Raw genomic sequence first — 13,780 nt, 5'->3', positions numbered from 1 at the left:
TCTGTGCCAAATCTGACATATTCTGGGGGTTTGATCTTTCAGTGACAACCCCAGAAGTGTCCCTGGGGCAATGTGAATGAGCAGGCAAGGCGCAGACACTCTTGTGACACACAGCTACCTTCTGGAGAGAGGGTCAGTCAGAAGGAAGAGAATTCATGGAGTTCTGCATAATCTTTTCTCAAGCACAGGAAATACTCCAAGAGCAAGTAAAGTTCCAAATGAGAAGATACCAGAATTTACAGTTTTACCTCCCAAGTCTTCCAAAAAGTCCATGTAAGAGACATAACTAAACCAACAAGCAGCCATTAAAGACATTAAAATCTCGTCCTGCTCTGAAATGTCATTTCCACATGCATTTCTCAAGTCTTATTTGTTCTGTCTCACATGTGTTGTCTCACACTGACCAGCAATATAATGAAATACTACTTGAATTATTTAATTGGATAAAGTTTTCAGTCCAAAGTTGGACTTAGAATTTATAACTAAAGCCCCCACAGACTTGTATACAGACAAGGGTCTCCACATGACTGTTTTATTGGCCAAGTGCTGGATTGCCATCTACTGGACAGTAAAGAAATACAATCCAATAAACAGCTATTTCATAGTGAGGGAACCATGTTGTCTGTGTTTTTGTCTTTAACTTTCCCTGCTTCTGTACAATTAATACAAGTCTGTGATGGCCTGTAATGTTGTTTCTCTGTTACGGCAAGCAGCTTCTGGTCTTCACTATCTCAAAGTTAGACTGCATAAATATTACTTTTAGAATGAGGCCCTTAAAAAGTTTTTAAAAAGGTTTCTTCAAAATGAGCATATATAATCTCTTTAAAGCTGGAATTACTGGATAAGCAGCAAGTAAAAATGTTGCTAAAGTTCTGATCTACTGCATTTGTGTGGCCTCTGTGTTCTTGTAAGAATGGTCATTGGACAGCTAAATAGCATTACTACTGGGAGATAAAACTGCTGGCAGAATTTATGCCAAAGGCAAATCAAAGTGAAACATTTAAAGCTTTCTCCCTCTATCTTTTTTATGTGAAATGAATCTGTGTATTTAAGCCTATTAATGTACAGTAATCTCTTGCTGCCTTCCATTTACTTTTTTTAAAGACTATAAAGTCCAATGCTCTTCGAAGGTAGAGAAAATAACAGTTACGGTTTGTGGTACAGCCTCAACTCACCCTACCTAGTGCACTACAAGTGCCTTGATGAGCTGAATGTTCTTCCTATAGGATGCTTCACTCATTCATTGCAGAACTTGATCATGTCCAGGTGGCAGATTTAAAAGAAGGGGGGGAAAATAAATCTGTAGGGCTCTGGACTACATTACTGAGGAAGCTTGGGGCAGATATCAAATGAGGCATGTAAGTACAGTAAGAGAAAGAATGGTTTCATGGCTGTGTAAGTTGAGGCTAGTTAGAGTCATGCTTGTAACAGAAAATAGGAAAAAAACCCCAGATACTTTGTTTAGAAAGACAGATGAAGATTATTGAAAAGTCGGCTGTATTCCAGGAAGAATGAGCTGCAGCCACCGCAGTTCTGAGTCCTTCTGCATGCCCACATGCCTGTCTCCTGCCCATCTTTCCTTATGCCTGTCCTCTGATGATCTTGTGTTTTCTCTCCCCCTTTTCTCCTCATTGCCTCTCCTTGCTTACCTTGTCATTAGATATCTGTTGAGGTGCTTGTTCCAGTCTGCTCCTCTCTGTTGAACACCACAGCCCGGAGTGTTTCACTCCAGACAAGTCACTCATTGCTGCTGAGGCTCAGCTGGTGCAGCAGGAGAAATGCATTTTGGGGAACATCCCATCCAGATCCTGCAGCGTTATGGCAGATCTGTTGAACAGATTCATATGGTGCACAGTGGCTGCAGCCAGCATTAAGACTTGCTTTGAGCTGGACCATTTTCAGTGCAAAATAAATTTAATCTTCTCATCGTTTAACTGTTACATTTTAGCAAGTAAGCAACCAGAAAGGATGAGACCCAGGGTTTGCCAATAGCTGTGATCCTAAAGCAATGAGGTAACAAGTGCTCAGTGGCAGAAGAGGAATAAATACAGTTGAGGGATTATTGTTATTGTTGCTATTATATAATTTTCCCTAATTTTTTTCTTGAAATGATTTAATGAATTTTCTTTCAGGAAGAAACAGATCAGTTTGCAGCTTAACCAGGGAAGTCCAGTCCTCCCAGGACTGGACACTAATACATATTAGAATGGCATTTATCCCATTAATTTGGAGATTTCTCTTTAAGAAGTAAGTACATCTCTCCTAATCTCCTTTCCTTGAAAACAAAGTATGTTTTAGTCTCTGCATCTCATACTGGTGTGCTGCACCCCTCTGAAGAAAATCTGCAACACCAGGTGACTTTTGCAGCAACCCTTAAGACAGGGGAAAATCTCAATGTTGAGCAATGTGTGACTGAAAGGAAAAAAAAAATCAATTTGCTTGGAGTTATCCTCCAAGCTCCAAGTCAGGTGACCAGTCTATTGGCTCAATTTTCTCTGCAGCAGTTTGGATATTTTTCCATTTTGATGAGACTGTATTTCTTGAAAACATAGACAAACAGCCAAACAGGGTGGGGAGTTGGGGAGGTTTCCAAGCAGCTCTGAGAGACAGCGTGGAAGAGACAGAAATGTCATAAATAATAGTGTATTTCTTTTTTCCAATAAAATTTCTGAGTGGCATCAAAACAACAAATCAAAAAAAGGTCTGCAATTCACTGTCCTGTCATTCAATAACATTTCATGTAGCTCTGTGCCAAGCCCTTTTATTTGCTTTTTGTGGCTCCTGCGCGAACCAGGAACATGTTAGCCAGCCATGTATGCCCACTGTGCCATCACCTGTGCCATCAGAGTGTCTCCCTCCAGCCCAGGGCTGGCACAGCTGACAGCTCAGGGAGAGACCTATGAGCCACCAGGTTTGATAGGAAGGTGCAAAACTAAGGGAAGTCCCATGTCTACTAGAGCACTTCCATGTCCTCAGATCCAGAATCTGGGCTTAACAGCAAATTATCACTGTCTTGATTTTGTGTCTTGCTGCAGGAGCTGCTTTATATTTGTCTGAAAATGAGTGCTTATGTTGTCCTTGCCTCATCCTGAGTCAGCTCATACCTCCCTCTGCAGTAGAGATGGGAAAACAATTCACCTGGATAGCCAGCTGTGCCTTGCAGATGAAGTATTCTACAGAAGCACCCAGAGAATAAGGCTGTCAACTACTTTTGCAAAACCTTTTAATTGCCTTATTCAGAGACTGCAGCCAAGCCTACATATCATTCCTTAAGTTTTGTTGCTTTCTCTTTGCAGTAACAAAACATACTGATATTCTTCTACATACTTCCATGGGCTGCCCTGAACCGAGGCACTCTTTTCTGCCGTCCTGATCCATAAAAATTATAAACCAACCTATTGCTGGCACTGGTGTCATTATGAAGCCTAGCATATATCTTGATATAATTACGCAAGCATGGGTTTTGGATTTGTTTGTTTGTTTATTCTGTGCATCCTTTGCCTTCCTGAGGACACGAAGGCAGTCTTTTCCCACCTAAAATATTCAGCCTTCTTTATGCACAAGTAGTGCTTCCCTGTAGCTATCCTCCTCTAAGTCTTCTAGGGGCTCCAATGACCCTACCCACTTTCTTTTTGGCTACTATGACTACTGTCATTGACTCTGCACTCAGTACTTTCCCTCCAAAGTACTAACCCTATTTTAGCCTCAACTGTATTAATAATTAACCCCATGAAGTTCCCACCCCTGATATCTGCCCCTTTTCTTCCCCACACATAGCACTACTACACAGGCTGCCCCTGCCTTCCTTGTGCCTTTGGAGGGCTGCCTTTCTCAGAGAGAAATGTGCTTTGGACAAACCTTGCTCTGTGCTAGGGCAAATCCAGGACTTTGCACAACTGGGAGAGCCCAAAAGGTGATTTCTGTGCTTGCTGTAAGGTAAATATGGGTCCCAGCAAAGCAGTGAGGACATTGTTCTTTCAGTTGTCTGAGTTAATAACATTTAATTGAGTAATTCCTTCCTAACTTAAAAGCTTGTGGAGTTTGCATGTTTATCTATATCTCACCTACTAAACGTCAGTAAGGTCACTGCTATCCCAGAAAACGTTGTGTCAGAATTGGATACAGCACAGGATAAGAGCAGGGATGGTCAGTGCAGCACAGCTTTCCTACAAAGAGAGGCTAAACAGCCCTGAGGTCTAAATGGAGAGACTGATGCAGAATGGGATAAAGAGAAGTAAAGTGATGGCAGTGAGGGAAAATGTGAATGGAGAACAGTTTGCTCAGGGTCTTCACAATGCAGTGAACAACTGATACCGGATCTGCAAAAGGAAATAATGGTTCGTGACTGAGTAGTTATATTGTGGTGATGTTTGCAGCAGACTGCTTCAGAGGCCACAAGAACTAATAAATTGAGGAGATTTTGGAATTAAGCTTTGTTTATGACTGCTAAAAAGATTATGGGGTGAGTGCAGGCTTTACACAGGACATGCTTAAACCACAGAGAGCTGGAAGAATGTACAAGAGAAAAGGTTTCCTACTTATTTCACAAGCATAGTTAAGAAGCACCTGAAGGAAAGATATTGAGATGAATAAACCCTTAGTCTGACCTAACATAACTGTTCTGATGTTAATGAATTTGGGAGACTTGATGGAAGACTGGAAAGTGCAGCTTGTGCTTCCTTCCTTGTACGTCATTTTTTCCATAGTTAGGACCAGCTATGGTAACAACATGGATTTAGCCACAGTGGTCAAATATGAGGTCACTTTTACCTAAGAGCAATCTGTAGTACCTCAAACCTCAGTTTAATTGTCCAGAACCGTGTAAGAATTCAAATTGAACAGGAAAGGGCCTTTCCATTAAAAACTGAGCAGCTCCCTACTATGTTAGCCTACAGGATGTCTCAAACTTCAGCAGTTGCCAACAGCAGCAGCTGAAGGATGATCTCTCCTGGCTGACACTCCATTTTCATACACAATTTATGGTGCTTAGTGTTAATATATGGCCATAAACAGATGCTGCTTTTCTCCTTGCATGTGATAATGAAGCTTGTGACAAAGCCAGGAGTACCTGATGAGAAGGAAAGGAAGCAGAAGTGTTTTCACTGTAAGGTCACCTCACCACAGGGAGACTTTGGTGAATTAAGCACCAGCACAGTGGGTGACATAATGGGGCTCAGATGCTGTCCTTGACCTCCCACCCTTTCTTTCCAGCTTTCCACTAATGCCTCATAAAGTGGGAAACAGAGAAACTACCCATGCCATTTAGTCCAGGCAAATTCCAGATATCTACTTTCTCACTGTTATTCCAAATACTAATCTTTCAGGATAGAAACAATTGAGAAACAACCACAGCAGACATGGCTAGACATCTAACTCCGCTCTGGGAGAGGCTGGAAGCTGTCACAGCTTGCAGGGGGACACCTGGTGGAGCATCCTCAGCACTGGCCGCCAGTCCACAGTGCTTGCTGGCCCTTTCTCCGGCAAGTCCTCCTGGTACACATTTCTCCAGGCTCTGCTTTGCCACCATTCCCAAGAAATGAACGGCTCTTTGCAGCCCAAAAAGCCCATGCTCACCACCCACCGACTCCTGCACACTGCACTCTGTTCCCTGCCGTTGTTTCCTACAGGGAAGAGGCTAAAAATCCCTCCACCAGTGCCACGTTTTTCCACAGAAAGTGCCTGTTGCATTAAGTATGTGCGCACGAGGGAGATTTCCAGGCTTGAGCAATCCATCTGGCAGCAGCACGCACCGCTATAAGATCGTTCCCGCAGGACAGGACCCAGAGCTGATTTAATTGCATTAGTCACCACCAGCAGCACCGCTGATCTTGGACCCAGAGTGCTGGCTGGCCAGCAAGCCTCATGGTTATTTTAACTTTGTTTGCTTGACCTTTCCAGTGGCCCAGACCCCTTGAGGAGCTGAAGAATGCTTCATTCCCCGCTGCTGCCTCTGAAATGCAGAGCAGCCAGGGCCAAGTGTTAGGCTAAATATCAGAATGCACAGGCTGAGTAATGGTTCATCTTCACAAGGGGAAAATTTGCCTCGTACTGACTGATTTTAAAGAAACCAGTTTTAGCATAGTGATTGAATTTGATGGCAAAAAAGGAAATGGAGCTGGCTCCTGCTTATTGTTCTGAGGATCATTAAACATTTCTTTATAGGCAAATAAATTCACAGATCTGCAGAACAGAACCAAAACCTGACATTTAGAGCCAGATTCATGTTTTCCCAAAGTTTGCGAGTTTTCAACTCATGTTATCTGCTGATTTAAGCGGGATATAAGGAAAGAAGATGAAAAAGTTTTATCCTGGGAGAAAGTTTTGAAAGCCCAGCAGGTAGCAGTCTCTGTCAGGTAGATCATTCAAAGATACACATTGTGCATCTAATATGTTACTTGCTGTGATTCCTAACAGTGTAGACAAAGCATTGCACAATTTTAAGTAAGTCTCCAAAAAGTGTTTCTAAAAAGCTGTTTACTGCCAGACCGTTATTTTTTTAATCTCTTAAGCCAAACTCTCTCATTCTGCACAGCATCTGGAGAGGAAATTATTGCTCAAACTGCCAATGTCAAGACAGATGCCAGACAAACTTAGCTGCGTAGCAGTGATTTCTCATTCACTGCTGTCTGAACAGCACACTCACCCGGGAGTGTTGTTATCCTGTTGTTGTATTTCATATTTCTAAAGTCTCGTACCTCCTCAGCGATATTTCTTGGGGGCAGTTCTTTGCAGCTCTGACTTCTTCTTCTGCTTGTTGCGGCTTCTTCATCAGGGCTCTTCCCAGGCTCTCCCTGACTGGCCAAGCCCAGCCCCTGTTGTCTTCATTAGCTACAGCTGCAGCCCAATTAAGGACATGGCAGCTGCAGCCCATCAAGAGCAACCAGGGCTTATCAGGGCAAGGCCTATATACAGATATTCAATATGCAATACAGATATTTTACTAGGACTCCTACTATACTGGAGTCCTGTGCTCCTCAGCTTCCAAGAGAGCACTTGTCAGAGCTGAGCTGACACAAGAATTTGTACATAAGGAACCATAACACAACTTGCTTTAATTTGGGAAGATTTACTTCTCTTATCAAGTGCGTTACTGCCACATGGCAGGTTCAAAATTAAGGCAAAACTAGAATAAATTCACACAAAATGATCTATAAAACAGTGATACTAACACATAAGTCAAATAGAAATAATATAAAATATATAAAATTTATTAAATTATACCTGATACTATGCAACTCCATACCCTATGGATTTTGAAAGACCACCAGAAAACCCATAAATCTGATAGCCCAAAACAGGCTACTACAAGAATCAGATGTCTGTTTAAATAATCCTTTTCTCACAATATCTTGATAAATTCTGACAATTTATTATTTTTAAAAGATCCCACACCACTGAGTTTTGAGGATGACAATGATGATAATCTAAATGTGCTAGTGGGATATTTGTTCTTACTTCAACAGCGAGCTCATAGGCTGATGCTTCTGAAAAAGCAGAGCCCTTGGGTTAAGGCTTCCCTTAGCTGAAATACTTTACTGCTTGAAACTTCTTGATTAACTTCTAGGGATTCTGTAAATAGCTGGGGAGGAAAACATCTGTGCTCAGATAAAAGACGTTTGTGGATTTGCTGTCGGAGATGTGCAGTTCCCAGGGCAGCATCACTAAGTCAACCCTGTGAACCAAAGGAGATGGCTGTGAAACTGATGCCTGCAGTCACACAAGGAGCCGGAGGGACAAACAGACTGTCATCTGCAGACCCTGGTTCTGGAGGCCAGTTACTCTGGCAGACTATCCAGTGAAATTTTTAATAGGAAGACAGACAACATTTAAATTCCTCTAGATTTGTTTTTGCTCAGTTTTACTCTAACCAGGGAGTCAGTGCAAGCAGCTGTTTTCTCAAAATTCACATTTTTATAGTGTGAAATTGCTTCACAGTCTTAGGGGAGGGGAAGGTGCTGAGGTTAGGTTTTAGCAGAAAGGTGACTTTTCAGACTTCTTTTAGCTAACTAAAACATTATAACCTTTCTTCCTGTACTGCCACATAAAAATGTACGGTATGGCTCTGTACCAGCTTCTGAGGTTAAGAGCTCCAACTCCAGCTCCACTCTGAAATGTTACTCTGTAAAAAAAAAAATCCATATTTATTGGTTCTAAGTCACTCAAACCTCAGATCTGCTCACTTAAAAAAAAATGTTTTTTCTAGCTGCTGGTGCTTAATCTGCACCTGACTCACAAATCATCTCTCACAGGCTTCAGCTCTACCTTCACTGTGCCTGTGAGGCATCTCAGTGGGACAGGATTATGGATGAGGCAGTCAGTGCCAGGAGGAACACAGCCTGTCTTTCACAGCCCTGAGAAGGTCTGCAGGGCTGGCAGTCCTATAAACCAGCTTTTTTTAGTCATGAGCTGAATGCATTCAATCTGCTGGTCAGTTGAAGCATTCTGGAATTCACGTGAGGTTGTGCTAAATACCCCAAGAGCAGAGGTGAGTGGTGGTGCATGTTCATCAGGTATTTAATGGAAGAGGTCACTATTCTCCCTTTAACAAGCTGGGCCAGCTCCCTCACAACACCCCTGGCTTTTTCTCCAGTGTGCCTCTCAGCAGAGACAGTGAGCCACAAAGTCCTGCTGGGGGAAGAAACATCTCCATGGGTAGGTAATTTAAGTGACACTATTTACTTTCTTTTAATGTGGTTTTGTGACCTTATAACGGCAAGTCATCTCAGAAGACAGATCTCTCACAGCTTTCGAGCGCACCAGGGAAAGGCAAGGACACTCCCAGGGAAGGAGCTGAGCCTGTGGCCACAGCCATTAGGAGGATGTGCTATCCAGGGTGCCACCAGCCTGACCCTAATGCCACCAACCACCAGGCCTATCTGCAGGAAATGCTTGGGCCCTGCTGCTGGAGAGGCTGGGAGACACTAAAATATACGTGGGGAATGCCAAGCCCATGCTGGATGCAGAAGGGAGCATGGAGCAGCAAGGATAAAAACTGAAGCAGGTGCCAGAAGCCAGGCTGAGAACACAAGCAGAGCAGCACCTGTAGCGGGGATGGGCTGGGCTCAATTACAAAAGAAAAAAAAAAAAAAAAAAGGGAAAACAAAAAAAGGGGCAGGGATGGCTCATGTGGTAATTGCTAATTAGCTCTTGTTTGCAGGGAGTTTGGTCAGAGGCAAGCAGGGGGATTTCAGAACTGGCTTTGCTGAGGTAAGCTCTGTGCTGATGTTAAGGTACTGTGCAGAGGGGTCTCTACTCTGGCGAGGGTGAGCAGGTTTTAAGGTCTTTTAGCTTTAGTTATAAGCTTTCATTGTAGTTTAACTCTTTCTGTTTGCTCAAGCATTGATGGAAGTCTCTCAGCCTGTTTTCCTTTTCAGTATGTTGTATTTCTTATTTGCTTTTATTTGAATTATTTATTTTCTTGTCTATGGTCTCTCCTACAAGGTTTTGCCTTCCAAATCTGCTTTGCCCCTTTAGGAATGTGGCAATTTTTCTCTCTTATCTATGGATGTGTGACTTTGCCTATAATTAATAATAGGGTTCAGTGCTTTGCCACACAAAGTCATTTTCCTTCCATTACAAATGTTCATAAATGTCCTATTCTGAACTGTTTTGATCTGTGCTCTCAATTAGCAGGCTGATAAGAAACTATTTTGCTGAATTACTGCCCATATCTTTTCAAGCAGTCCACATTAGAGAGGAAAAATTTTGGCAGCTGCTTAATTTATTAAATTAATATCAGTGCAATTATGCTTTTAAATGGGTGAAGTCTTTTATTGAGGGGAGTCATATCTGCCTAGTATAGGCCATCAAAGTCATCACAAATTGTTTTTGTGTCAAAACCACAGTAAAGAATTGCTATGTGACTACTAAATGCATTGTCGTCTCAAAGCTAGAAGAACTAAACCATCCCCTACCTTTTAGAAAGGAAGATATAATTTATCAACCTTTTACCTTTATTACATCTTCAGTGTGTAAAAGTTTAAGATGGTCTCTGGTGCTGTAAGCATGTGTTTTGCATGATGCTGAACCAGGAAGGAGTTATTTCAGTTTTATTTTGAGATTAAGAGACATCTGAACCTTTATCATAGGTCCTAGGAATACACATATATGTGTATTGTTTCTAATTCACTTAAATCTTAGTAAACAGTGTTATACTTACAACAGCAAAAGTAATTTTGGAAACTGTAGTGGAAGGCAAGTGGATGTAAGTCGGATATTTCATAGCACTAAGGGAAAGCTAATGCCTTCTAATTAGGATAAAGTGTGTGGCTGTGAGGTGTGTGGGACCAGCCTCCCATTTAACCTCATCAATGGCACAAAGGAGAAGATGTTGAGTTCTCACCAACTGTGGAAATTAGAGGAAGGTTTTCTCAAAAGAGGGGGGGAAATTAATGTCACAAGATGGATGAAGACTACACTCCTTGTTGGTTTTGTTTTATTATTGTTGTAGCTCCACGGAGCACAAGACCATTGACTTCAGCCTGACCCGAGGTATTGGTGGCTGTAATTTCTACAGTCTCTTACTTTAGGAAGATTTACCAGAGCATCATTTCTCGAGGTGACAGCTCTTGTAAATAGATGATGATGGATTACCTGTGGGAATTACTTCTCCTATATGTAGTGCTGTTGGAGGGTAATTACTGCCAAGTAGCTGGCAGCTGCAGAAATCCAGCGAGAGCAGAGGGACTAAAGAAACTTAACCTTCATTCTATTCTTCATACCCTGCAACAGCTTGACTTTTGGTGGACAGCTGTGGGACTACTATAGAAAACATGCTGTTTGCATTGCCCATACAGTGATAATGCTTAAACACCACATCTGCCGAAATGAGAGGCTGGGATGTAAGGAGAAAAGGGAGACAACTGGTAGCTTTCTCCCACACAGAGGTATCAGCACTGCACACTTGCTCTGCTCCCTTCTACACCACTGATTGTCTCCAAAGTTCTCCAGCAAATCCACTCATCCAATGCCATCTGCGTTTACCATTTCACAAAAACATCTGTCTGATTAAAACCAGAGCATGCTGCTTGTCAAGACCCAGTCTAGGATATCAAAGGATCAGGCTGGTAGAGCCAGAATGCTGTCTGGAAATGGGTGCAGGTTTTTGGGGATGGAGCTGCAACCAGTTTCAACTTCTGCCAGCACTCACAGATGCTCTCCCCACCAACAGGCAATCCTTGCTTGTGCTGCCAACCACCTGGCTAGACAACACCTCAGCTGCTCCACTGACACCCCCTCATGTAGCACCACACACCCCCATCCTGCCTGCCAGCCTTCTTGGGATATGCTCAACAGCTTGAGTGTTGAGAACACACTTACCATGTTTTAAGGAGAGAGTTCTTTAAAAATAGAAAACAGGTGTCTACTTTTTTTTCCCCCCCACATTGCTCTCCTAAATAAGCATGTTAAGTAAAGAACTGTAAAAATGATGCTCTCTTCTCCCCTTGTTTTCAACTCTAACAGACATCTTTAGAATCCAGTCTGGTCAAAAAAAGCCAGAAATAGCAAAAGTCCCACCTCACTAAAGTGCAGTCTTCTGATGGCGACCTACAAGATCATGCATCTGTTGCTTATCATCATATTTAATGGACGTGAGGACATTTCAAGCACCTTTTTTTATGAAATGCAGAACAGACATAGTGAGGTTTTTGTATCAATCACTGAAGTGTTGAGACACACCTACAGTAAGCCAACAAACAACAGCTTTTGTTTAGTTAACTCCATGGAAGAGTATTTTATCAATCTTCTGTATTGTGGGGAAAACCTGCTTTCACTGGAATACAGAAGGCATGCAACATTCTTCTACTATTAAGATATGAAACATGCATATCTTGGCTTGGAGTTTGTTGAATGTTACCACAGGACTCATGCTTGGCAGCGTTTTGAGGTTGGAGTTGAGGTTTTTCAGTTCTCCTTTTTTTTTTATGGACACATTAGTAAAAAAGGGACTAACATCAGGGACGACAGACTGTGGTAATGTCTAGGAGCTGGTGGGTCTCCGTGTGAATAACTGGGTCTTTTCTAGTGCAATTCATGGCCCTCTCCTTCTACCAGGGCCTGACAGAAGAATTAAGAGGCCGTGCTTATGCACCGTCATGCTACATGTGCTATGTCTGTGATTTCTGAACACAACTGCCTCTACACTCCTCCAGGAAAGACTGATGTGATAAAAAACACAGATAACAGTGGGAACATTTTGCACAGGCAGGAATGCCAGAGATTTGGGATATGGGTGGTGCTGAAGTGTCAGTGAGGTCCATACAAGTGTCCATACAACACCATACGCTGGTGCTTAGCCTGACTCCATGGCTGAGGTGCAGAGCTGCTCAGGTTGCTCTGTGCTTCACAGCTGTGACATCCCCAGAGAGCTCTCCTGCTGCAGCACTCAGCATCCTACCCTGAGACAGGCTCCAGAGTCACACCATGCTGTGCACCACAGCAGCAGCTCCTGCAGGGCTGGGCAGCTAAGCAGAGCACGGCAAAGGTGTCCAGTGGCAGAGCACTGGGTGTGAGAGCTCCTGGCTGGGTTCTGGCCTGAGCTGCTGGGCTGTCTCTGTGTTATGCTCCCAAGTTTCTGCTGTGCTGGTAACGTTTTAGCCCAGGACTTCTGCCTGGCGCCTCCCCAATGCTGGGCAGTGCCGTGTTAGTGGGGCAGTTGAAGGGAATGACCCCACCCATAATTTAAATACGCAAAACCACAGGAATTCGGTAATAAGGGTGTTGTCTGCTACACTTCTAGAAGTACTGAACCATCTGTTATGATCAGACTGACTTTTTTTCTTGATACCAGACTCAAGCCCTCTGGGAATTCATGAATTTTTGAATATATGCATAAACATACACATATACTAAATAGTGTTGTCATGACCCATTTTCTGCAATGCTTCTAGTTGCATGCTGGATATAAGAATTTGAGGAACCTTGTTCACAAATTAATGACAAATCCAAGAGACTGCAGCACACTGAGCAGGCGATTTCATCCATGACCTGTGTTATGTGGTGTCCCCAAGCTCCTGAGGCTACATAGGGAGACTGAAATGTGAACCATTATGTTTTCAGATAGATGTTTGCAAGTGTCCATCTTGACCTTTCTTGACTACCTGTTCTACATTATAAATGCTGCAAGACTTCCCCAAGGGCTTCCACACAACAGAGCATTAGCTGGTAGCCACTCCTCCCTTCCCCTTACATTAGTAAGCACGAACGAAGTGGTGCAGAGACAAACTCCAAAAACACATTAGGATCTCCTGAGAGGAGGTCCTGCATGAACCTGCTCAGATATATTGTTTATTAAATGTGGTCTGGAGAAATCTGCAAAATATGTTTATTTTCTATCAAATCATGCTGAATACCACGGAAGTTGCAGAGTTTTGTACATGGCACAGGAGTAAAGCCAGCTTCAGGAGGCATTCAGCAAAACCAACACAAAGCTTGTTTGTTGGATTTATTTTTCCCCATTGAAAAAGCAGATAAGGGTTCAGGATATCTAGCAGCATGTTAACTTTAGGCAAATAATGCAGGAAAATCTATGAGGGGCAATGACAAATAGAGTTTCTGTGAGCACTACCTCTTGGGCTTTTTTCTGTTTAGATCTCTGTTTAATTATCTGTTTTATTGTGTCTGAGTGTTTCTCCTATCCCTATTTAAAGCCTGAGACAGACCTCCCCCCCCAAAAAAAAAGGATTGAAAAAAACAGTTAATAGCCAGTAACATGCAAATAAAAAGGTGATATAGGAGTCTAGCACATTATTTTAACTAGCCATGTTTTTCATTATAAAGG

Source organism: Ammospiza nelsoni, chromosome 3 (assembly GCF_027579445.1).
Source record: "Ammospiza nelsoni isolate bAmmNel1 chromosome 3, bAmmNel1.pri, whole genome shotgun sequence".
Lineage (NCBI taxonomy): Eukaryota > Metazoa > Chordata > Aves > Passeriformes > Passerellidae > Ammospiza > Ammospiza nelsoni.
This window is presented reverse-complemented; position numbering follows the sequence as displayed.